This window comes from Pogona vitticeps, chromosome 1 (assembly GCF_051106095.1).
Source record: "Pogona vitticeps strain Pit_001003342236 chromosome 1, PviZW2.1, whole genome shotgun sequence".
NCBI lineage: Eukaryota > Metazoa > Chordata > Lepidosauria > Squamata > Agamidae > Pogona > Pogona vitticeps.
This window is the reverse complement of record NC_135783.1, coordinates 140,164,883-140,189,835: the sequence shown is the minus strand read 5'-3', so window position 1 is coordinate 140,189,835 and position 24,953 is coordinate 140,164,883.

Genomic DNA, 24,953 nt, shown 5'->3' with positions numbered 1-24,953 from the left:
AAGCCTTCTTCTTCAAGGTCTTTGTCAGCCTGTCCATAGATCAGTATATAGATCATTGTTGGTACAGTTTGGTTTGAACCAAATGGTGGTATCCACTTAGATCAATCCATCCTGCCCCTTTGAGAGCTGTCCCGCTCCTTTCTGGCACAGCGTTAGGGCATGCATTTTTGGTACGATTCAGCATAATCCTAAATAATCGTTGTATAGCCTGTGCAGACAATTCATCTGCACCAAAATGGAACTGTGGGTGGCGTTAACTGAGGAGACAATCCTGTGGCATAATATGTGGATTGTGGCATTAAAAGGGAGTGCAGAGAAACCCCTTCCTCTATTTTCCTTGTCTTTTCTTTTAATCCCTAACTGATGCAGAACAATTCTAATACCATATTAGCAAATTCCCCTCCAAGCTGGGCGCGCTCTGCCTCCCTGTGTGCAGCGGTCTTCCTCCTCCACACAGCAAATGTGTTAGGTTCCAGTTGAGACGTAACCCTGTGTGGGGAGGGGCGAAGTCACGCACACACGCACGCAGGGGCAAAGTTACATGAGAGAGAGAGAGAGAAGGAGGAGCTCTGCCCAGTTGAGCTGAAATTTAGAAGGCACATTGCATATTAGGTGGATGCATTGCTCTTTCAATATCCCACTTACTCTATTTAATAACATTTAAAAAAAGAGAAAGCACTGTGTCCTGCAGAATGACGGCTGCAAGAAAAGGAGGGGGAAAGGGTGTGTGTTGACTCCATGGGTTTTTCCCTCCACAAGGCAACACAGCCCCAGTTGAGGAGAAAGGCAGGAAAAGGGGGGGCTTCCCTTTGCTCTCCCCAACCTTCATCCCAATGTTTTCCCCCTGCATCAGTACCAACTCACTGTCCTTTGCTGCTGCCTCCTTCATCACAAGTAAAATGACTTATGCGTAAAGCTTATGAACGGGAAAACCAGGTACACTTATATGCAAGTAAACTGGCAATCGAAAGACTCTCAAGAGAATAAACATTTCCAGTGTGAACAGAAGGATCACTCTGGTGGGAGACAAAAGAGATCATACTGAAGGTAAGAGCCTTTTAAGTACAAACCACACCACTCCAAATTCCTGTCTGGACAGGCCCAGAGACTCACACAAATGGGCTTCTGTGTCTCCACAGAGGACTGTTCAGAACTTTCTAGAACTGAGCACTTTTGACTGGAAGACTTGCCCCCACCCTTCTGCAGTGCAAAATCTGGTGTGCCTAGCGCCCAGCCTCTCAGCTTCTTTTGAAAACTCACAATAACGCAAACAGTCCATGACAATGGAATTTAAAGGTGCTATAATCCCAAGCTGAATGAATTTTACTGGTTTCCAAATCTTAATTGGATTGCTTTATCTCTTGAATGCATACCTTGTTTGCCTCTCTTTTTCCTCCATCGTTTCCCCAGCATTAAAATGCCTTTCTGGTTTCATATTTTATTACTCCTGGATTACTACCCAGTTTTCAGTTTATCTCGCCTTTAGCTATAACTTCTGATTTATACGTAATAATTGGAGGGTGGACCTGTTAGATCCAGAAGAAGAAGCAGGGATCAAATCCTGATCCCCAGAACTCCAATGCCAATAGAGAAATTCTTACACTGGAACTCAGGAACAAATCCTGTTGAATTATGAGGCTTACTCCATAGTCAACATTCCTGGGATCACACAGAATCACTTCCCTTGGGTTATACCTAATGACCAATTGTGGTGATTTCATGATGACTGAAATAGGCTAGAAAGGAGACAAACAACTAAAACAATTTGCATGTGCCATGTCCATCTTTCAAGAACATGACAGAGTATATTCTCATTTTTAACACAGTTTACAGGAACACCCAAGCTGCTCTTGGTAGTGAATTATTCACCCTACTATACACAGAGCCCAGGTTAGAGATAACCCTTTGTCAAACTCTAGTTCTGCATGTTTCCTGCTACTCATTCCCATTAGCTGTAGCCTGTTTATGGGAACTTCTGGGAGGAGAGAAAGGAAGATAAAACCCAGGCTAAAACCTGAAGTTTGGGGGTTAAACGTGGGTGCAAGACTGCCTGAGGGAGAAGTATAGCCTGTAGAGGTTCTTCACCACATGGAAACTGCTGTGGAAGAGAGAAGGGCTGCAGTTGCAGCCGCCCAGAGTGGTCGACCAGACCAGATGGGTGGGATATAAATCAAATAAATAAATAAATAAATTGTTTTAGTGTCTGCATCTATTACACATAACTAATATCATAGAATAATGACGTTGGAAGGGGCCTGTAAAGCCATCAAGTCCAACCCTCTGCTCGGTGCAGGAATCCAAATCAAAGCAGATCTGCCAGGTGGTTGCCCAATTTTCTCTTGAATGCTCACCGCCTCCCAAGGTCATTGGTTCCATTGTCGTACTGCTCTAACAGTTAAGAAGTTTTTCCTGATATTCAGCCTTCCTGTAGCTTGACCCCCCCTACTACATGTCATGCACTCTGGGATGATCAAGAACAGATCCTGCCCCTCATCTGTATGACTGCCTTTCAAGTATTTTAAAAATGCTATCAACCTTCCCAGTTTTCTTTTCTATTACATAAGTGACTAGAACTATTCTCAATTTTCTTTGTGTCTGACTGAGAGAGGCTCCTGAATGGAGGAAACCCCAGATTAAAAGATGAGTGAACACCTAACTCATAAAATACAATTGCCAAAAAAAAAAAAAAAAGAAAAAAAAAAGAAAAAAGAAAAAAAAGATGACAAATGTTAACCAGTTCCGCTAGTAAGGCCATAGTTACATAATCCCCATTTGTGGACTTTTCACTGGGACAGGGAAGCCTCTCATCTTTTTGTATAGTCGCAGCAAACCATACATGATATAATAATAATCTCAGGACTGCAGAACTGGAAGGGACCCAATGGGTCACGGAGTCCACTCTCTGTCAACAAGGCACCGTGGGGAATCGAACTCCCAACCGGATACCCAAATGACTGAGTTATCCAGCAGTCCATGTTAGCAGAGAATCCAAAGCAACTTTCTGAAAGAAAAATGCCATGCATACTGGGTTGCTCTCAAGTCATGACCAGATCAGCCAAAACCCTGTTGTAAAATCAGTCTTGTAAGGGTCATCATCACACTAGGCGTCTCACCTGTTACCTGGGCTAACTATTATGGATGTGGCCTGGCTGCACAACAGACAGCCCAGGAAACAGAAAAATGTTCCCTTTATGTGTGTGGAAAAATGCAAGAGCGTTTTGGCCAAATTGGCCTATTGAATCTTTAGGCATACACTTCGTAGGTGCAAGGAGACCAGCCCCAGGTTTGAAGGGGTCTTTAGCAAAGTCTCCTCAGAAGTAAGCCTTCAATTCCAGCCTTGCCTGGTAATGTCAGCAAGGGACAGCCATCTAAATTCCCCACAAGTCCCCAGGGTGACATTCTATCAGGGTACTTAGTGGAAAAATTAAAATGGCTTCCCTTGCCATATGAGGTGAACGTCCAGGCCGGAGTCCAGACAAGAGCCAGTGGGGAGAGGCCCTAACCAGGTGGCAAGGTCAAAGCACCTGCATTAAATGATGGATGCTATTTCAGGGCCTGTTGGGGAGTTTGGTGAAACAAGTTGTCCCGAAAGAAGAATTTGAGGGTTCAAAATGCATCTTGACAAACTCCTGAGAGCCTCATCGTTCCTTGAACCAGTCGATGGGGAAACCTATCTGTTTGTATTTCCATCCCTTCGAAAACCTGCTGAACGCTAGCTATTGGGAGCAAGGGGAGGGGGAGACATATTGGTCTAGATGTGCAGGAGAGCCGTTTGTGCAAATCCTTTGGGTGTGATTACAATGACGGTGGAGGTCTAATATTGGCAATCTGGGAGTTACATACATCTGAAACTGTGCAGGAGTTGCAGCAGCAGTCAGTCAGAGTGATTGAACATGGCTTCCAGCATCTGAGAGAAATTGCCTTCCACCAAAAGGAGCAGATTCCGTCTATCATCCTCCCGCGTGCAGGAAGCGGAGCTGCCATCGATCGCTCCAGCAGGATACTCAACTGCCTTAGAAAATGCCCACTTCCTTTCTAATGGCCTTTCCCCATTGAGGCAACAGCAGTTGGTGTTTGTCTTAGAAAAGGGGGCACTGCTCTCCTATCGGACATACATCACGCCCCTCTGCTTACCACAGTGGTCATTTTTGCATTTAGCAAAAGCAAAGCGTGCTGCTTATATACTGCCCCATAGTGCTTCAAGCACTCTCTGGGCGGTTTACAAATTAATTATGCAGGCTACATATTGCCAACCCACCCCCCAAGCGAGCTGGGTACTCATTTTATTGACCTCGGAAGGATAGAAGGCTGAGTCAACCTTGAGCCGCTACCTGGGATTGAACCCCAGGTCGTGAGCACAGTTTTGGCTGCAGTACAGCGGTTTAACCACTGCACCACGAGGCAGATGGACAGGCCGATAATGCTTCCCACAGACTACAGAAGAGTGGGGCAATTATAAGATGGGGAGAAGAGGGAGAACCTGAGATTCTGTACTTTTCCTGCTGCAGCACATCTTGGGGACACCCAGAGTAGGGGCTGATCAACCCCGCAATAGGCATAGGAGGTGTGTGTATTTTGCTGCCATTTGGAAGTCATGGGACAGACACAGGCTATATGAATTGCTGTGTATGTCTCCTTGAGACAGTAGTTAAGGGACAGCATTTTTACGCTGCTCTTGGGAAAACTTTCAATACACTTTAAGCTGTGTTGCGGGGACTACGCTGGCTTTTAAAATCATTTCCCTGGAGGCATGCCCGCTCTGCCCTCACACTGGTAAAACTCCCCCAACTGCTGTGGTGAGGGGAGGGGAGGGAGGGAGGGAGAGGGCAAAGCGGTTTGTCCCTTTAGAAAGCTGGGCTCCTTCTGTGCCTTTCTAGAAGGCTCCAGCTGTTCCCATGTGAAGCCACAGAGAGCATCACAGAAACAAGGGGTGCCTGGCTCTACAATGGTGCAAACACCCTGATGGATCCACATGCCTTTAACATAAGATTATCCCCAAGCCATCTCTGTGGGCAGAAATGGTGCCCATGACTGCGATTGTTTGGGGGGGAGGGCCCTACATAAAAATCATGGGGGCCCCTGAGGATCTGTGCCTCTGAGCCTTTCTCTCTCTTTTTGCCCAAAGACAGGTCTTCGCTCCTCTCAGGCTCTCTGGCCTCTTCCCCCCCCCATCCCTTACTCCTTTCCCTGTGGCTCTTGTTGCTGCTGCTGCTGCCGCCTTCCCCCGGCCCAAGTCTCCTGGTTCCCCAAAGAGGCGGGTGTCATCGGATAGGGAGGGCAAACGAGGGGACCAGGAGGGAAGGAGCGGGGGGGGCAGAGAGGGCGAACTGGGAAGGAGCAATTGAGGGCAGGAGAGCCGGGCGAGCTCTTTTGTCAAATTGCCAACTGTAGGGGGGGGGGAATCTGTGTGTTCCAGCATGCATGGGAGAGGCAGAAACAATCTAAATTCCCTTGCCTTACCCCTAAACAAATCTGATGGACAAAACACAAAAAGGAGCACCTTTGCACCAAGCCAGTGAAGCCTGGTGCCAGTTGGGAATGGATGCCCTGCGACTGAATCCCTCACACCACAAGCAATAAAATCAGACTTACTTTTCTTATTCACCCTGAGATCTTTCTCCCCGCCTGCCAAAGGACAGCAGGCCCCTGAGATCTGGCAAACCTACGGGTAATTCACAAGGCTGTTCTGGTGACATAGCTGGTTTGGAGAGGGCTCCGATCCTTGAGTGTCTCTCAGTTTCTATCCTCAGTTGCCTTGGTCCACCCTCGGGTGGCTCCCTCTCTCTTCTGCTATCAAGCTGTCAAGGAGGGATAAGGCAGGGTGCTCTCCAGAGAGGGGGAAGCTATGCCCACAGATACAGACAAGCTGGTGAAAACAGGGACCAGGAGTTTATTCCCTGGCCATGTCTGCCATGTCTGGCCAGCTGTCTTCCTTGTCACGCTCCCCCGTTATCTCTTCATCGGCTTCCCCTGATTTTTCTTCTTCCTTCCCCTGACATGGTGCCTCTGCCCTTTTTGTTTCTCCGTGTGAGTGGGAAAACATCTCCGTTAGTAATTTCCCACCCTCTGACATTTCCCATCTCACAGATTTAATTCTTTCACCCTCCTCCCAAATGGGCTCCGATGCGAGACAACATCCCAGACGGGCCCTCTACTCGGATCCCATCATGGCAAGGACCCGCCTGATAACTCCTTTGCTACAGCAGGCGAGGCCATTTAAAGGTTGTTTAAACTCACCCCAGGGCCCGGAGTAGCTTCTTTTTAAAGCAATTAGAAATGAATGCCAGTTATTTCCTATTTCTAAAACAAGAGAGGGCAGAAACGGCTCCCAGGCCCTCAGAAACCACCCTAAACCTAAGGTATTGCCGCTGTGCACAGACACTGTGCAAACAACTTTGGAAACATATTTTTGGGACAAATCGTGTAAGTACAGCCTCATTTCTCTGAAGGCCCAGAGTCCATTGGAAAGAAGCCGCTGCACTTTCAGATAAATGGCACTGCTTTCAACATAGGTTTAATTTGAAGGCAGCTATGTGGAATTATACACTGTCAGTTCAAACAAATACAGAACAATTTCCAATAATTGGATAATTGGCTGTGGTGCCCTGCTCAGTGTGCATTTCTTTTCAGTCTGCACATAAATGTTTTAGTGGGTACAAGTGAAACTCTGTCACCGACTCTCAAAGCAACATTCAAAACCTTTACTTGACTCAGATTTTTCAATATTTGGGTGAAGCATCGAACTGCCCTTGGCCAACACAAATACTCTGAGAATGGAAAATTTTATTTTGCAGATTTCCAAGGAGTGAATTTTGACAATAATGCTGGTTTTTACAAATGACATGCAATTAACATGCTGCATTCTTCCTTATATATCCAGCAAAACATACAGCTTACTGGTGTGGGAGTATGATTTATGGGTTAGAGTGTTAGACCGTGACTTGCAAGATGCAATTTGAAGTCCCACTGGGGGCCAAAATGCACCTTCCAAAAATATTGTCTTTGTTTCTTACATTTTCTAACTTAACATGATGACCTCCTTTGTTTCACATGATTCCAGAATTTAGACATGCAAAGGAAGCTGTTGCTTATATTCCACAGTCATCAAAATGCTTGTCCTGTTAAAGTTTTTTTCATAGTTACCCTGTTTTGCCATTTGAGGGAGTACTCCTTGTAGCATTGCTCTGGTTTTCAATGTATTCACGAAGGTTTTCACTGCCGGGATCTAATGGCTGTTGTGGGTTTTTTGGGCTCTTTGGCCGTGTTCTGAAGGTTGTTTTTCCTAACGTTTCGCCAGTCTCTGTGGCCGGCATCTTCAGAAGATGGCACTCTGTGCTCTGGTGTAGTTAGCTTGGGAGTGCATTATTTATGGCTGTGAGATAGGCTTTTCTCTTTTTCTGTAGATGGGTAATTAGTGTGTCTTGTTGTGGGTGTATTGTTGTGCTAAGGAGAAGAGATTATCTGTCACTGTGGTTGATGGGTGTCGTTAGCTGGTCTTTTGTGTGTAGTGATCCCCTGTCCTCGCGGCTGGGTAGAGTTCGTTGACCTTTTGCACCCTGTATTTTTGAGGGCTGGGAGCCAGGTTTTGTTGAGCTTCACACTTTCCTCTTTTTTGTTGAAGTTCTGCTGGTGCTTGTTTATTTCAGTGGTTTCCCTGTGCAGTCTGATGTAAAGATTGCTGGTGTTGTCCAGTATTTCAGTATTTTGAGAAATTCAGTCACTAGGTAGAATACTATTAGGGTTTTACTTTAGCATAAGTGAAATCATATTGCAGCTAATTAACAAGGTGTGAGCTGCATGGCTTGTCACATGCCAGATACATAACTAGGCAACCAACCAGCACCTTATTAATTTAGGTGAGGAGAATGGGGGCAGGGAGCAGGAAGGGAGCCATATATGCTGCCTTGAGCTCACGGAAAGAAAGGTGGGATATAACAACTCAAAACCCTTTGCTTAGGACAGTAAATTGCACTAGAATCAACGGGGATTTGATGAATCACCTCCTCCATAAATCCCTTTTTTTCAAATGGGGTTACTCTAACTTTGACTTACTTTAGCAAGCCACAGTTAAAGTAGAACCTTTTGAATCAATGGAACTCATGGAGACGATGACTCACCAAATCCTCATTGATTCAATGGCTCTATTCGATTGCAATTTACTATGCTAAGAAATAGGATTTCGGCCATTGGTAGATAAATAAATAAATGATCACATTTGTAGCCACCTTGTCCCTCTTTAGAAGTTCTCCTCCTCGGGCAATCAGAAATCCTGCAAACTGTAGATCCCATGGGAAAGCCTATATGTCTTTAGATCCGTGGTTCCCCACATTGGGTCCCCAGCTGTTCTTAGACTACAAGTCCTAGGAATCCTGCCCAGCACAGCTAGTGGTGAAGGCTTCTGGGGGTTTTAGTCCAAGAACATCTGTGGACTCAAGGTTGGGAACCATTGCTTTAGATGAACACACATTAAGGTCCCTCTTCATATCTCCTGTTCAAGGAGAGAGTACCATATACAGCTCCGTTTAGAGCCGATGGTTAATTTAACACTGTACACTTTGCCTACCTACACTGCACACTTTTCCATGTTGAAAGAGTTGATAATCTGTGCATCCCTTCCTGCAACACTACGAACCTATTTCCAGTGTATAAACTTAAGCTATGGTCAGTTAGGGAAAGCTGGAAAAGAAAAGGCGGACAGTTCTTCATTGGTACCAATCAATAAACATTTAGTTCTTTTATTTTTAAATCCATTCCAGTCTGTGTGACTCTATTCAGGGAATGGTTGGTGGCAGACTACCGGAAGTGTAGAAGTGTGGTGACGTAGCGACCTTCCTTTGTGAGGTGGAAGGAGGTCGTTACTTATAAAAGTGGTGCCAGCTTGTGGGATAACGAAGAGATCCAGTGAGGCCTTGGCTGAATCGTGCCCAGAGCAAGGGTTTTTAGTCAGGGAAATCTGAGGCGAAGCGTGGGTAACCTTCTAGGATCTGGCTCACGGGGAGCAGGTCTAGTAGAGGGGCGCTGAAACTTCAGACTGGGACTAGACAGGGAAGCTCTGAGGTAACCTTTTGGCGGGAAAAGTGCCCAGAAGGCAGAGGCTGTAGTGGGGCTGGTCTGTCCTGAGTTTAGTGAAGCTCTGAAGGGACAAGGCTGAAGCCAAAAAGACAGCTACGCTGAGGGAACTTCCCATTTGTGAACAGCAGAGCCTGAGGAAAGGCAGAGCTGTGTGAAATTAAGATTGGTACCACAGACAGAGCAAAGTGATTTCACTCTGTTTACTGAGAGGCCTAGCGAAAGGAGCAGAAGCCTGCCTGGTTACTGTTTCTAGCTGGGGGGTGCTAGAAGGACAGCAACAGTGTACAGTACAGACTCTAAGTAAAAAAAAAAGAGTGGTGTGCGTTTATTCTGAGGCTTGGAAATTGGGAAAAAGCCTTGTGAGGTTAGAATATGCCACTAACACGCAGTCAGACGTCAGAAATGGGGGAACTGAGGGACCCACTGGTGGATGAGGGGGCTGAAGAAGAATTTGGCTCAGTGCAGGGAGAAAATATTGGGGAACAGACATCAGAACTCAGGAAAATGCACTTAGCCCAACAATATGAATTGAGAGTGAGGGAAATAGAGGCAGAGAGGGAGAGAATGAGAATGGAAATGGAGGAAAGAGAAAGAGAGAAACAAAGACAATTTGAATTGGAGAGAGAAAGAATAAATATAGAGAAAGAACGGATGGCATTTGAACTGAGGAAGTTGGAAGTAATGAATGAAAATAATAACAATAATGTTAACCCAAGTGATAAGGGCAAATTGTCAAAAGCTGACCTGAAGAAATTCCCAGTTTACAGGAAGGGAGATTGCCCTGAAGTTTTCTTTTCTCTTCTGGAAAGAACGTTTATAGATTTCTCAGTGAGGGAGTCAGAAAAGATGACCATTGTGAGGTCTTTAATTAGTGGAAGCCTGGCTGAGGTCTATGCCGAGATGCCAGTAGAGATGTTAAAAGATTTTTCAGAGTTTAAGAAACTGGTGTTTGCCCGGCATGGTATCAACGCTGAACAGTTGCGTCAAAAGTTCAGATCACTTACCAAACGGCCAGACCAAACTTTCACACAGTTAGGATCCGATCTGGTGAGGTTTTTGGAAAAATGGCTGTCTCAAGAGGGGATAGAGACATTCCAGCAATTGAAGGATGTTATAGCGTTGGAACAATTCTATTCTATCCTACATGGGGAATTAAAATTCCAGGTTAAAGAAAAGAAGCCGAAAACTCTGAAAGAGGCCACGGAAATCGCTGATTTTATATCTCAGATCAGAAAACCACTATATTCTGAGGGAAAAACTGTGAGGAAGACAGGGGAGACTTATAATAGGTTCTCTCAGGGACAAGTAAAAAGCTCCAGAAAGGAGAGAGACACTTAGCTACCGTGGAGAAGGAGTGTCTTGTCATCGTTTTTGCAGTCCAGAAGTTATCGCCTTACATCTGGGGGAGACATTTTGTTCTTTGCACGGACCACTCCCCACTACAGTGGTTAAAGACAATGAAAACCCACAATAGCAAACTGATGAGGTGGGCTATGATGTTACAGGACTTCGACTTCGAGGTTACGGTTGTCAAAGGGACGATGAACTGTGTGGCTGACGCCTTATCCCGAAGACCAGAAGAATGAAGACGACCAGATGGACTATGGACTATGCAATTTGGTGGAAAAGGTTAAATGTTTATGCATACATGTTGATTAAAATGGTGTTATGTATATGAATAAAGATGAACAATGGAGATGTAAGTATAATTGTTTTGATGCATGAAATAATTAAAGTATATGTTGCATAGTGTTGGTAAGTTTGTGAATAATGCAATGTTATAAAGTTATAATGTGTTGATTTTGCTCCTAGTTGTTTTTGGGAGAAAAGCAATCTAGCTTTCCCCCGCAAAAACAACTTATAAAGGGGGGAGGTGTTACAGTCAGCTCTGATGTCACCTGTCCTTCAAGGGTTTGGAGGGAAAGATGTCATCCAATGGTGGTCGGAGGGCGGGACATCAGGGGGAGGAGCTGTGTTGTATATATAGAGAGTGAGAGTTTGATGCGAGAGGGAGAAGGAGTTGGGTTCTGTGTGAACACGTGTGGAGAGCCTATATAAGCTTGAGCCTTTCGTTACCTGATTACATGACATATGTGTTTTACCAATCCATGTGTACCAATCAATAAACATTTAGTTCTTTTATTTTTAAATCCATTCCAGTCTGTGTGACTCTATTCAGGGAATGGTTGGTGGCAGACTACCGGAAGTGTAGAAGTGTGGTGACGTAGCGACCTTCCTTTGTGAGGTGGAAGGAGGCCGTTACAGTTACCCTCATGAAAGGGGTATGCCTGTTGAAAGCAGACAAGAGAGTGATGTTGGAAACCCCAGCTGTAGCAGCCTCTGGCTTCTGCATTTATCCACAGTGCTGATGCCAGCCTTCTTCAAGTTGGTGCCCTCCTGATATGTTGGGCAATGATTCTCATCATCCCCAGACAGGCAGTGTGAGCAATGGCCATGTCGCTGGGATTGATAGGAGGAATTGTCCAATACCTCAACTGTATGAGTCCACCAGTCAAAGAAAGGTTGGTCGAGGGCAGAGATGGGAACAGTCACTTTGAGTTCTCAGAATGCACCTACCAGCGTGGCTAGAAATTTAAAAATCCCCATCTCTGGTTTTTGGATGAGAAAGATACAATGCAATTCTGTAAACAGGAGTTCAGTAGGACTCATGCTTAATTCAAGAGGACAAGAGGATTCCAAGGAAGTGGGTATAGAAATGCTGCCGTAATCGCATAATAACTTCTGAATGATGAATGATAAAGATTACTACAAATTGTGCAAATTACATTTCTGGCTCTGTGTAACTCCTGCCAGCCCTTGCCAGGTCAGCAGGTGTTCCTTCTTTCGTCCCTTGAGCCATACAGGAGGATGCAAGTGTTTCTAACAAAACAGGGTTTACTGTATTAAAATCGGGAGCGGGGAGAGGGTTTCAACAACAGTAACTTCCTAGAACTGGCCCTAACTAGTTTTGGACATTGCCCATGTGTCAGATCCCAAGTATCTAGATTCTGAGTCTAGGCCCTCGTTGGCATCTCCCCCCCCCAAGAACCCTCTTCCTCCCCTTCCCCTTCCCCCACAACCACATTGGGGAGCAAGTCTCCAGTCTGCACCACTTGGTCAACCTTCTCCTGGTCTTCCACTCTACCTTCCTCTTCCACCTCTGCCTGTAGCCCCTCCTTTATACTTCCCAGATCACAGGGGTCTTCCCCTCCCTGAGTCGCTCCTCCATTCCCAGGCATTCTGCCCCTTTCAGGATTCTTGTCTGGGTCCCTCCTACTGGTTGCTGGTTTCTTCTTCCCATCCAAGTTCCCTTGGAGTGTCATCATCCAATAATGTCTCTCTCTCAGGTCTACTGGGGAGGATGGAACAGAAACCAGTAGCTCCTGGGGGAAGGTGAGGTACCGCACTAACAGGGGCTGCTGTGCCACTCTCCCTGTCGTCACACTTATATATATTGTTTTTTTAAATAATATTATTATATTATAAAATATTATAATATTATTCACTTAGCTTCAGGGAAGTGAATAATATCATATCCCCGAAGCTAAGTGAATAATATTCTATATTATATAATATTATTCACTTCCCTGAAGCTAAGTAAAAACGTCATTCAGATTTTCTGCATTTCTTGTTCTTTGTTTTATTCTACTGTCTTGAAGAGATTTCAAACTTTTGATCCTTGTGTAGTGTTTTCAGTAGAGCTGTTAAATCTTTTAAAAATACAGGCCACGTTTGTCAGGGCAGAGCGGAAGGAGGAGAGATGGCAGTCACAAATCTCCTTCCTCTGTCATCCATAAAGGCTGTGGCACCCCGCTTTCTCCATCTTTTATTTTTATGTAGTAAGCTTTTCTTCACAATAGCTCATGGGGATGAGCAGTTTGAAATGGCAGCCACCTGACCAGAAGCAAAAAGGACAAAGAAGGAAGCGGATTGGAACATTTCGGTTCTCTGTAATGCAAAAAGGAATTATGTGGTTAACTTTACGCCTAACATACAAATGATGCCCTAAGTCCCTGTTGAAGTGAAAAATAAGCACATTCGTTTGGATTCAGCAGACATTACTCTTACACTGCAGTGTGATCTGTGAGAACCCAAGGTTGAAAACCACTATTCTAAGCAGATGACCTTTTGCCTCTTTACACAATCATTTTCTTTACTCATCATGAATCACCTTCTGTTTGAGCACCTCTGTTAATCCTGTGCAGGCATTGCATAACGAAAAAAAGAGCAGAGGGGACGTGGAAAGTGGACAAGACCGCAACTCCACCCCAACCACCCCATTAAGGCTGGTAGGTCCAAAAGGAGACAGTATTCAGCGGAGCGTGTCTACAGTCCCTCTCTTTTCAGACCTCCCTGGTCCACCAAAGAAGGTAAAAGACAGAGGAGGCAGGGCTGGTGCATGTGTTCCCTATGATTTCAGTTCTGTAACATTCACATCAGTCTTTGTTAACATAGGAACACAGGGATTAATAGGGAACTACGGCTTGTTTCAGGCTAGCTTATTTAGAGAGCTGTTCAGCTTCTTGCCTCCCTTCAGTAAATATTAAAAGTCTCCCCTTGTTAAGAAAAATGATAATGTGCAGTACAATCCTACAGCCATCAACTCAGAAGTAAGTTCCAAGAGGTTCAACAGGGCTTACTCCAAGGTAAGGGGATGTAAGATTGCAGCTTTAATGTCCTTCATCAAGTGCCATAGTCTTTTGAACAAACTGAATAATAAATAATTCAACTTACCTCTATTGCTATTATTTGCAATTAGATTTCTTTCCCAGGACTTCATTTTATGAATATTTAATGCCGCATAACCTTGATGGAGCAACTACGATCCAGAGAATTCTAATGAGTGTTTAGAAAGTCCTGCTTTGCGATCTTGCCTTCAAATGCTAAATGAACATCCAGTAAACTTCTCTATTCACAGTGCAGTAAGTCTGCCCCATTCATCAGCCAGATGTATGGTGCAGGCTGTTCAGATTTTTGCTTGTGCTGCATGTTCTTTTGTACTTCCAAGGCAAAGTGGCCAAAAGACTTAGTCAGACATGCCTTTCCAGGGCAGAAGGGTCAACACAACTGGACTACTGATGATGTGCTTGAAGGTGGAGTAGGGAACATTTGACATTCGAGATGTTTCAGTCTATGACTCCCATCAACACATCCAGCATGGCCAGTGGTACAGGAGTGTGTGAACTGGGGTCTATCTCTACTTTAAATGTTTTCTTCAGCATGGTGGTATCTCAAAAAAAGGATGTTCTAATCCTAAAGGTGTGTTTCTGCATTTCACCCATTGGCTGGTGGGCTTCATTTATGTTCGTGGCTTGCTTCCTTACTGATATGCAGAGCAGCCCTTGGAGTGGCTGTATTATGAACTCTTCAGCCTTATGCAAGAATAAAACTACTTTTCAAAATTCAAGAGTCAGTTTCTGTACAAGTTGCTTTTAATATCCACTGTAAATGATTCAAATCTGCTGTAGCCTGTGGGAAAACAGTGCACTGATGTGCGGTTACAGAGCACCGTGCTCAGTAAATGTTCTCTTCAGTCAACAAAGCCCTAAATTATGTGAGCCACAAGTTACATGAATGTAGAGTTGTAGTTTTAGAAGAGGTAACTGTGTTAGTATGTGTTAGCATATAAGGCAAAACCAAAAATAAAATAAAGACAAAAATGTCGTGGCACTTTAATGACTACCGGTATCTGCTATATTTTAATGTGAGCTTTCGTGGACAAGTCTGAAGAAGTGACCAATTCTTACTCACAAATACAAACACTTGCCAGCTCTTTTGATATACAAAGATAAATTTCGAGGTGTTAGGCTCCTTTCTGAAGCCCTCTTGATCTCAGTCCTTCTTTGAATTGGTCCCAGATAGGAATAATGGAACATAAGGAAGAGGTGCAAATAAGCTATCCCCAGATGTGAACGTTCATGTTCTCATGTCCTCACTTGCACACAGAAAAGTCCAAAAGATTAATTTCATTTTTTATGTTCCCCCAAGTCTACATTTCTTCATAACACCCTAGCCACAGTGACAAATCTGGTTCTCGACATTCATTGATCTGGGAAAATTAATTACATTTGGTTCCATGTTGTTGTTGTTGTTGTTGTTGTTGTTGTTGTTGTTGTTGTTGTTGTTGTTGTTGTTGTTGTTGTTACATGCTGTCAAGTTGGAACCAACTTATAGTGACCCTAGTAGGGCCTTCAAAGTAAGTTAGATATTTTAAGGAGTGGTTTGACGTTAGCAAAAGTTTCATTCATTCATTCATTCATTCAATTTATATACCACCTCATTAGTGCAAGAACTATACCAGGTGGCTTACACAACAGTAAAATGTACAATACCTCACAATAACAAAAAATGCACTCAAATACAATATATCAAGACACCAATTATTACAACGATAAAATGAATAACTCTATCACAGTCTAGAATTATTTTTTTAAAAAAGTGGTATTGACAGCATCCTTTATTTAAAGGCAGCTTTAAATAATTTGGTCTTTACCATGTTTCTAAAACTAAGAAAGGAAGAAGGCTGGCATTTTATCCCAGAGACTAAGGGCACAATCGAAAAGGCACTATTCCTTGTATCTCACCCTTTTGGCCTCCCTTGGTGTAGCAAATTTTAACACGATAAATCGAGAGGAGCAATTGAGATCCCAAACCATTCAGGGCTTCAAGTTGTTCGTGATCCTTTGATCGTTAATATAATTGTACACCTGCTTTGTGCAGGGCACCGTTCCCTTCCCCTAAGAGACATACACACATACCACACTGATCATCACTAAAGAGTACAGTTAAGGGACGAAGTGAAAACCAAGTAAGAATTCCACCAGTGTGAGACTATAAAGAGGAAAATCATAACACCCATTGGATATTATTCATAAACCAGGAGACAGTAGATTTCCAGAACAAAATAAAACCAATATCCTGCCCTGAACTGCAGTTACAAGTGTTGCCTGAAATATAGAATTATAGAATAGAAATAACTTTTTTTAAAAAATCAATGCTGAAACTCAAAGGTAAGCACAATGAAATTCAGCCCAATCATTTACTGTTCTGCAGACTACTGTACTGTACCGTGCTGTGCAGTAATAGTATCTCTAATAGTTACTATAATCTTTAGCCTTTAAGCATATTACTGGACACACATGAAAAATTATTAAATAATGTTCCCACGCAGCCAAGACAGCCTTGTGCCAGTTTACAATCATCATGGAGGGAAATATGTGATGATTATGAGAATGATATTCTTTATGCACATTATCTTCATTCTGTCAATATGTATTGTTGTTATGTGCCCTCATTTACCTTCTGACTTACAGTGACTCCAGTAGGGTTTTCAAGATACATGAGATGCTCAAGGAATAGTTTACCCTTGCCACCTCCCTCTGCGTTGGCCATGGTCTCCTGAATTCTAGTCCAAAACTCTGTCCACTGCAACATACCACTTCTCAATTATTACACTTTAACTGCAATTGTAAATTAACGTTTTGATTTATTTTAAGTAAATATATAAACTAGATCCTAAAAAAAATGATCAAATATTCCCTTGGCAGCCATCTTTTATTCTCTTTGACTCCTGTAGCCACACTTTTTTCCCTCCTCTCAGAACCACCAAGAGCTTCTAAAGAGAATAAAGGAAACTCACCAAAGATTGCGTGGGTTTGAGGGTCATTAATTCTAGGGCTGGATTCCACAGGCTTCTCCTATCAAAGCAGACTCGGGCAGTGGTGGAAGAGGAAACACAACATTTTCTTTTTCTATGATGGAGCACCCTAATAAAGCATACTGAGCTGGTTGACTGTCAGCCTTAAAGTTCTTTTGTTATGCTTGTGTATGTGTGTTACATGCTGTCAAGTTGGAACCAACTTATAGCAACCCAAATAGGGCTTTCAAGGTAAGTGAGATATTGAAGGAGTGGTTTAACCAGTTCCAGACTCCCAGTAAGTTTCCGTGGCTGAGCAAGGATTCGAAACCGGTTCTCCAGAGTCCAAGTCTGTCACTCTATCCACTACGCCACACTGAGGATTTCTTGTTACACTTGTATATTCTTTAACCTCTATCAACTAGACATGGGGATGAATTTTAAAACGAATTGCAATATTTGTTGACTGTTGCAGATTAGTCAGATATTTGTCCCTTCGTATCCGTCAGTTCCAGAGACCCCAACAAATACAAAGGGATGAATATAACTGTTTTATATTCATCCATTTATATTCCTCTCTCTGCCTATTCCCCCGAAGATCAGCTGTTTCTTGGGGACATAGGCAGAGAGGGAAGGCTAGGCTGCCAGAAGGGAAATCTGGCTGCTGTTTGCAAAGACAGCGGAGTGGGGTGGGGCTTCCCTTGAGGCAGGCAGCCAGATTTGCCCTGCCTGTCTATGTGCCTGCCGAACAGCTGATACCACACACTCTTGCTCCCAAAACTAAATATTCTCTCCCTCCTCTCTCTTTCTCACTCAGATCAACTCTAAGTTCTTCTCCCCCCCCTTAACCACACTTTGCATCATATTGAAGGCTAAGGCAGCCTGAGCCAAAGAGGCAGCTGATGTTAGTGCTGTCCATCACAGGAGAATACTCCCGCCTGTATTACTTTACTTCCTACATTCCTGATCCGATTCCTGTGGCACTAACAACTGGTCCAGCACCAGCACGGAAGATGTTTGCACTTGAAGAAAACATAATGGCACCCCGTCTGCATTCAACAGACAGAAGTCCACTGAACTGCAGTTGAATACTCTTTGATGTTAGTAAGGGCTGGTGTCCTCCCCACACACAGCTGGCAGCAGCTACTTTTGGTGGCGCAGGTGTTATATCATCCATAGCACTCTCCTCCAACTACTGTACAGAGTTCAACCAAGGAGGGTAAGAGCTGTCCCATTGCCTCACTATGCTTTCTGGTCGGGCTGGCCCTATTCAGCACTGTCCTTTAGGCTTGCTGTAATTCAGGTCACCTTTAAAGGGAATCAGTTGCACTTCCTTCATCTAACACCCAGTCTTTCTCTGATAGTCCCTGATTAGATAAGACTGTTTTTATCATTTCCAATGATGGAACTGAGAGAACTTGCCAGATCAGATATTTGCATAATATTCTCAGGCAAATGATCATGGATCACCGCCATACATTCTTTGTAGGAACAGACAGCTAAGAAGTTAGCAAAGTTGCCAGCTTGAATGACCCCCCCCCCGCCCAGTCATCAAAAGAAATGGTAGCCAGCTCTGCCCTCCAACTCTTAGAAGTCATCCCTCATCGTTGGCTATGCCAGGCTGGTGAAAACTGTAAGCAAAATATATATATATGGAGGGTTGCCTGTTGTCTTTAGACTGATGTGCCCTGCCGTACTGCACATGTACCACTCAATGTGGGATTTTGCGCCAGAACAACTGGAACGGCGTGACATTTCAGTGGGAGGACAGCACCATTTGCTGCCTCGCCTCAGGTAGCAAAATGTCTCTGGCGGCCCTGTCCCAGGATATAAGCATGACCCTCTTCCCCCCAAATCGGCCAAACTTCTGATATTGCTATTGACCTCAACAGCACATTGAGGCAATCAGCCTTTCTGAAAACGTAGCTTTTTGACATGGATAAATACAAGTGTAGCCAATTAACTAATCAATTGGTCTGAAAAGCTTGTGGTCAAACCGTTGAATATTTCTCTTCATGGCGTGTGCTGAAGGAGGGCTTGCTAACCCACGGAAGCTTCTCTCTGCTCCGAATGGGTGGAAGATTTGAAATTGGAGCAGATAGTCATTGTCAGTTCATAAGCGTTCCTTTGATCACTTTTAGCAACTGCCTTACATTGATTTAATGAGCAATGAATGTGCCCGTGCACGTTGGGGAGAAGAAACCTATATTACAGTCATCTACTCCAATACATAATCAGCTCTTTAGTTTAATGCAGCTTTAATTGGTTGTAGGTTAGAATGAATATTGATGCAGGAAGAATCCAAAGGGAAAATCTGTCGGTTCTTTTGAAATATTATATCAGTGTCAAATATTTTCAGCTGTGAATGAAACACAGATTTGCAAGCATTTCTTTAAAACACCCCTCAGAGGTATAGATACATTAGCTGAACTCTTGTTGCTTAGCACTGTAAGTTGCAAATAGAGTAGGCCCATTAAATCAATGGGGAACTGGTGAGCCAACTCCTCTGTAAGTTCCATTGATTCAAAAGGGCCCACATTAGAGTGACTCACTACACAAAGCAACAGGATTTCAGCCATTATCTCAAGCCTGTTGCACTGGTGCCATGAACAGCAGGTTACGAGACATGCCACCACAACAGGGAGGGGATATGACCTGCTGAAACAGGGCAGTCCAGTGCCAAGCCTATCAGAAGAAAAATGCAGGGGAGTTCAATGGGACCTGCTTCATGCCTGGGACTATGCAAAAGCACTCTGCTGAATTCAGGAGTGCCTTTGCATAGTTAAAACTAGTGTGCCAACTGCACCTCTTTCTTGGGAGGTCTGATTTGGCCATGGTGACACATGGCCTAGTTACATCTCACCTGGATTATTGTAACACCCTCTACGTGGGGCTGCCTTTGGAAAGTGTTCAGAAACTCCAGAGGGTCCAAAATGCTGCAGCCAGATCATCAGGGGAAGCCTTTCTCTTGGTCCCACCACACTCACAGGTGTGCTTGGTGGAGACATGGGAGAGGACCTCCTCTGTCACTGCTCCCAGACTTTGGAACTCCCTCCCACTGGAAGCCAGGTTGGCCCCATCTTGGCTGTCCTTCCACAAACAGGCTAAGACCTTTCTCTTCAGGCAAGCTTTCCCTTAATGACTGGTGCTCTGAGACGGTTTTTAAAATGGACTGTTGTGCTCTGTCAAAACTGTTCTTTTAAATGTGTTTTGGCATTGATCTTACTTAACTTTTTAAATATAATACTTGTTTAATTCTTTCTTAAACTTTAAAATATTTGTATTCTTCTTCTTCTTTTTCGTTTTTGTGATATGCCATATTTCCCCCAACAAATGTTTTCACTTTTAAACATTGTCTTTTTAATTATGTAAGCTGCCTTGGGTCCTTTTTAAGGAGAAAGGCAAAACAGAAATATTTTAAATAAATAAATTGGTAATAGCTTTTCAGTGAAAGGAGACTTTCCAGATGTTTTGGAGGAATTTCCCCTGTGGCCCTTTGGAGTACAGAATGCAAAGGGATTTGTAAGGCAGTTCCTTGACAGCTTGGCAAATTTTCTTTTAAGAAGTTAATGGTTTTTTTTTAAAAAAAAAAGTAAATAGACAAAAGAAAAATACAAAGGGCTAAACTTTGTCTCTAATTAGAATAATAGTAATCGTATATCAAGTCAATTCTGACTTATGTTGACCCTTTCTAGGGTTTTCCAGGTAGACAGTACTGTACTCAGAAGTGTTTTACCCTTCCCTTCTTTGGGGGGCACCTTTGGGACTGTGCAGCTTGCCCAAGGCCACCCAGGTTGGCTCTTCTCTGCACAGTGGGGAATTAAACTCTCAACTAGATGCCTATCCTGCTAAGCTGTCCAGCCATCTCTCAAATTTTGTCTCCAGTGCACAGAAAAGCTCCTTTTGGTAGCACAAAGCTTCTGTGAAATCCCACTGTCAGAAGAAAAGAGCGTGGCTTTAGTTGAATCCCTGTCCATTCCAGTGCCCCAAACTGCCTACGAGATCTTCTAGGATTGTCTCACACCCCTCAGAAAGCCAGGAGGCTGCAGAGGAGGCTTCACTTCTGCTGATAGGAATATCTCCACAGTGGATTTCTGGCAATCATGGGATGCTTACGTTTTCAATTTTTCCACTCAAGGGTTGCTCTTGGCAGTGACAGACATTGGAAGTCATATTAATGTTCTAGAGATGTGATTCAGATGGACTTTCATGTCAGAGAAATTGGACTTGCAAATGAACAATGGGCTGGTGACGTGAAGAGCAATCCTAAAACAAAGCAACTTGATATGGAAACTATGGGAGGTAAGAAAAGCAACTAGATGCAATCAGCACTTAAGGAATTCCCTCTTTGGGTTGCCCAAAACACCCAGTTTAGACCTACAGATTTTGTACACACCCACATAGGATAATTCTGGCTGTATTGTGACTTTGTACGTTTGACCATAGTAGACTGTTTAAGCTTACGTACCTATCTATTATCATTGGTCTGTTATTCATTGCAAGAAAGTCCAAAAACGTCTCTAACCAAAGTCTGCGATGCCCTTTCAGCTTTTAAAAGTGAGTGAGCAGCAGTTCTCATAAATGTTTAAAAGTTTGCGCTTTGTTACATTCAAATTCCTAGCTGCAGTGGTCTTTAATCCCAGGTAGGTGTGTACAAGATGGCAGCGCCAGCTGACGGACAGCAACATTATGGGCACGGAATTCCAATACACAAGAGTCTCTTGATGAGTGACAGTGACCCAAATGCTTTGAGAGCGTTGAATAATCAGTGTGTTTTAAAAAGAGATTCAGGCGTAAATGGGAAGCCTCTATATCTCAGCTTCTCCTGCTCCGATCTGTCAGAGATGTGACAATAGTATTCGCAGAGTTAATCACTGATCTAAAGCTGTAGACCTTCCCCACCAGGCTTAAAGAGTGGGGAGGGAATTAGTTTTCCCAAAGCACATAACAACAACTCAAGGCTGTCATTCTAATTTCCCCCCACCTAATTGTGCTCCGTCTTTCCTCACTGCTGTAATAAAAGGCACCCCCACTCAGAGGCAAAGGCTGAAATCATAATAACTACATACATAGGCATCGTCTTTTTTGCTCCTGGCAAATGACAACAAAATGAATTCATGTTATAAATGCTTGTTTAAAATCCGTAAAAATTGCCTCACTTTATTTCTCTATTATTTACTTTCCTTACTTTCTTATTTCTCCAGAGCCAGTCAGGCTGTACACATGAATGGAAATAAAAACCACTCTTAAAAGGTGGTTTTAACAAGTTCAGAGGAGGATGACAAGGATGATCAGGGGGCTGGAAACCAAGCCTTATGAGGAATTAGGCTGAAAGAACTGGGCATGTTTAGCCTTGAGAAAAGAAGGCTGAGGGGGGATATGATAACACTTTTCAAACATTTGAAAGGCTGTCATATAGAGGAGGGGCAAGATCTGTTCTCGATCATCCTAGAGTGCAGGACACACAACAATGGGCTCAAGTTATAGGAAGCCAGATTTCTGTTGAACATCAGGAAAAACTTCCTAACTGTTAGAGCAGTACGACAGTGGAATCAATTATCTCTAGAGGTGGTAAGTGCTCCAAAGCTGAAGGCCTTCAAGAGAAACTTAGACAGCCACCTGGCAGATATTCTTTGATATGTATTCCTGCATCAAGCAGGGGGTTGGACTTAATGACCTTGTAGGCCCCTTCCAACTTCACTTTTCTATGATTTCTAAGGTCACAGTCGACATCTAAGTAGGCACTAACAAGCAGGAAAACAGGAAAACCATAAAATAATAAAATAATCATCCTCAAATAAGGATCTAGTACTAAAATTTACCTATAGAGACCGGGAAGTGGGGCATGAGTTCCATCTTTCCATAGCCTGTTTAATGAATTTGGCAGTCTTGGTGTATAATAATATGTGCTAACAAGCCAAAAACAAAGCAAAGCCAAAACTGTAAATAGAGGGGAATTGTTCCTAATCCCAGTTGTTAAGTGTCTGAGATATTGATCCCTCAAATGAGCATACAGGAAATGTAACATGTCCTCCATTTTAGAACATCCTGCTGGGCAATATTTACTTGCTCCATGTTGGCCCATCTGATGTCCCTGGACCTGTTTCAACTGCAAAGGAGCTCAAGCTGCATTTGGTCAGGAGTTGTCTCAGCTCAAGTTTTCAAAAGAATAAAAACAGATAAAAACCATATTTAGCTTTTTAAAGAAAAATAATAATCATAAAACCATGTTAACCAGTCCCACTGGTAAACCTACCAAAATTAATCAAATACAAATTAAAAAATCATTAACATCACCAAGGATACACATTAAACATAACACAGTAAGACGGGTTAGCCATCATATACCGATCTAAAAGGAGTCTGTGGCGATCCCCCTTTGTGCCCTTTATACCTCTGGGCTCCACAAAGGTAAATACGCCCTTTTCGCTGCCACCAGGTATGATACTAATACCAAATCAAACCCCACACACTCAGGAGCTGTCACCCCAAAGGGTCATACAATTTCAGGAATCAAGGGTTTTAAATAAATATTCTTTTATTATTGAACAAATCATAAGGAGAATCAAATATAACTGTTTCATATGTTCATGTATAATAAATCATGTGTTAACATATATCAGATCATGTCAATATTTCTCTTGTTATACTTAGGCATTCATTCCTGCTTGTTCACTATATTTTAACTCTTTCAATTCCCTTCCTTAACCCTTTTTGCTACTCTCTCTCTCTCTCTCTCTCTCTCTCTCTCTCTCTCTCTCTCTCTCTCTCTCTCTCTAAATCAGATTGCAACTTGGAAGGGCATTCATTCCAAGGATGTCGACAAATCTTTGGGGCCCAAGTCCTGAGTCCGAGTCTGAGTCTTCGGGCCCAAATCTCAAGGCTTGAGTCTGAGTCTCCAGTCCTTTTGCTCTCCCCCCCCCACCTAGGCTGGCACATGTCCATATGCAGAGGCAGCCAGCTGATTTCCCTTCCCAGATCCAGCCCCTGCCTCTGCACACGCCCCAGCCTATCAGCTGGGTGGCCGGTATGTGGGTGGAGGCAGCAGCCAGTTGCTGGAAGAGAAGCCGGGCCTGCTGCCTCTGAGGATTGAGGTGGTGGCAATGGCGGCAGCAGGTAGGGAGGCTCATCCATAATCTGTGAGAAAGACAAACAAAAGACTTTGCCGGGTGGACCAGATCATGTTTATTTCCAGTGCTCTTTTCCTCAATTATTTGTCCCTAAAACTTCCACAATAGAAAAGAGTCATTGGCATTCACCTGCCTCCTTCCTGCAATGTTCTTTGTACAAAACACCCGATCCAGCTCTGTCATACAGTCAACCCTTTTTTTATTGATCTTGCAGTTTGCAGGCATTGGAGGGAATATCTAATCTTGCCAAGGTGGGCACCTGCTTGACCCCTTTCAAGTAAAATTTAAATACCAGGACCAAAATAATGTTAAAGGCCACTTTTCAGGAGAATCAGTCAAACTATATTCTAGTGACTTAGACCTGGCTGCAAGTGCATTTGAGGACAGCGAACTGGGATCGATGCAAATTATGAATGTGAATCGACAAACATGGTCTCCATTGAATTCAATGGGAGTTGAAAACATCCCAGTGTTTTGCATCTTTTACAAAGTTTTGTCAGACCCCGCATATTTCTCAAATCCTACATTGTCCTTCCATTTACAAAAGCGGTTTTCTTAACCTGAAGTGTTATTTGATATTGTTGTCTTCTGTGCCTTCAAGCGGGAACCGATTTACAGTGTCTCTAACAGGGCTTTCAAAGTAAGTGAGATATTTAAAGTGTCATTCTGCAAGTTATACTTCCCTAGTAAGTTTCAATGGTCAAGTGGGGATTTGAACCCTGTTCTCTAGGGTCCTAGTCCGTCACTCTATCGACTGTACCACACTGGGAATCTGTATTTTTGATATGGCTTTACATTTATGAAAGTCAGTGTTTTGTAGTGGATTGATTGTTGTACTAGCATTCAGGGAACCTGGGTGCAAATCTCTCTTTTGCCCTGAAAACTCACTAGTGGATGGCGATGCTAAATCACTCATTGAACACCACACATATCTTGAAAACCCTGTAAATTGGAAGCAACCTGACAGCACATAGCAACAACAAATATATTTTATATTTGATTGTTCTGTTTTTTTTTTAATCTGGTCATTGCAAATTCTAGATGGCTGAATATTAGATCTGTGAAACAGATCTCTCATGAGCCAGTCCAAAATTTGTGTTTGCTCTCTGAGGCCC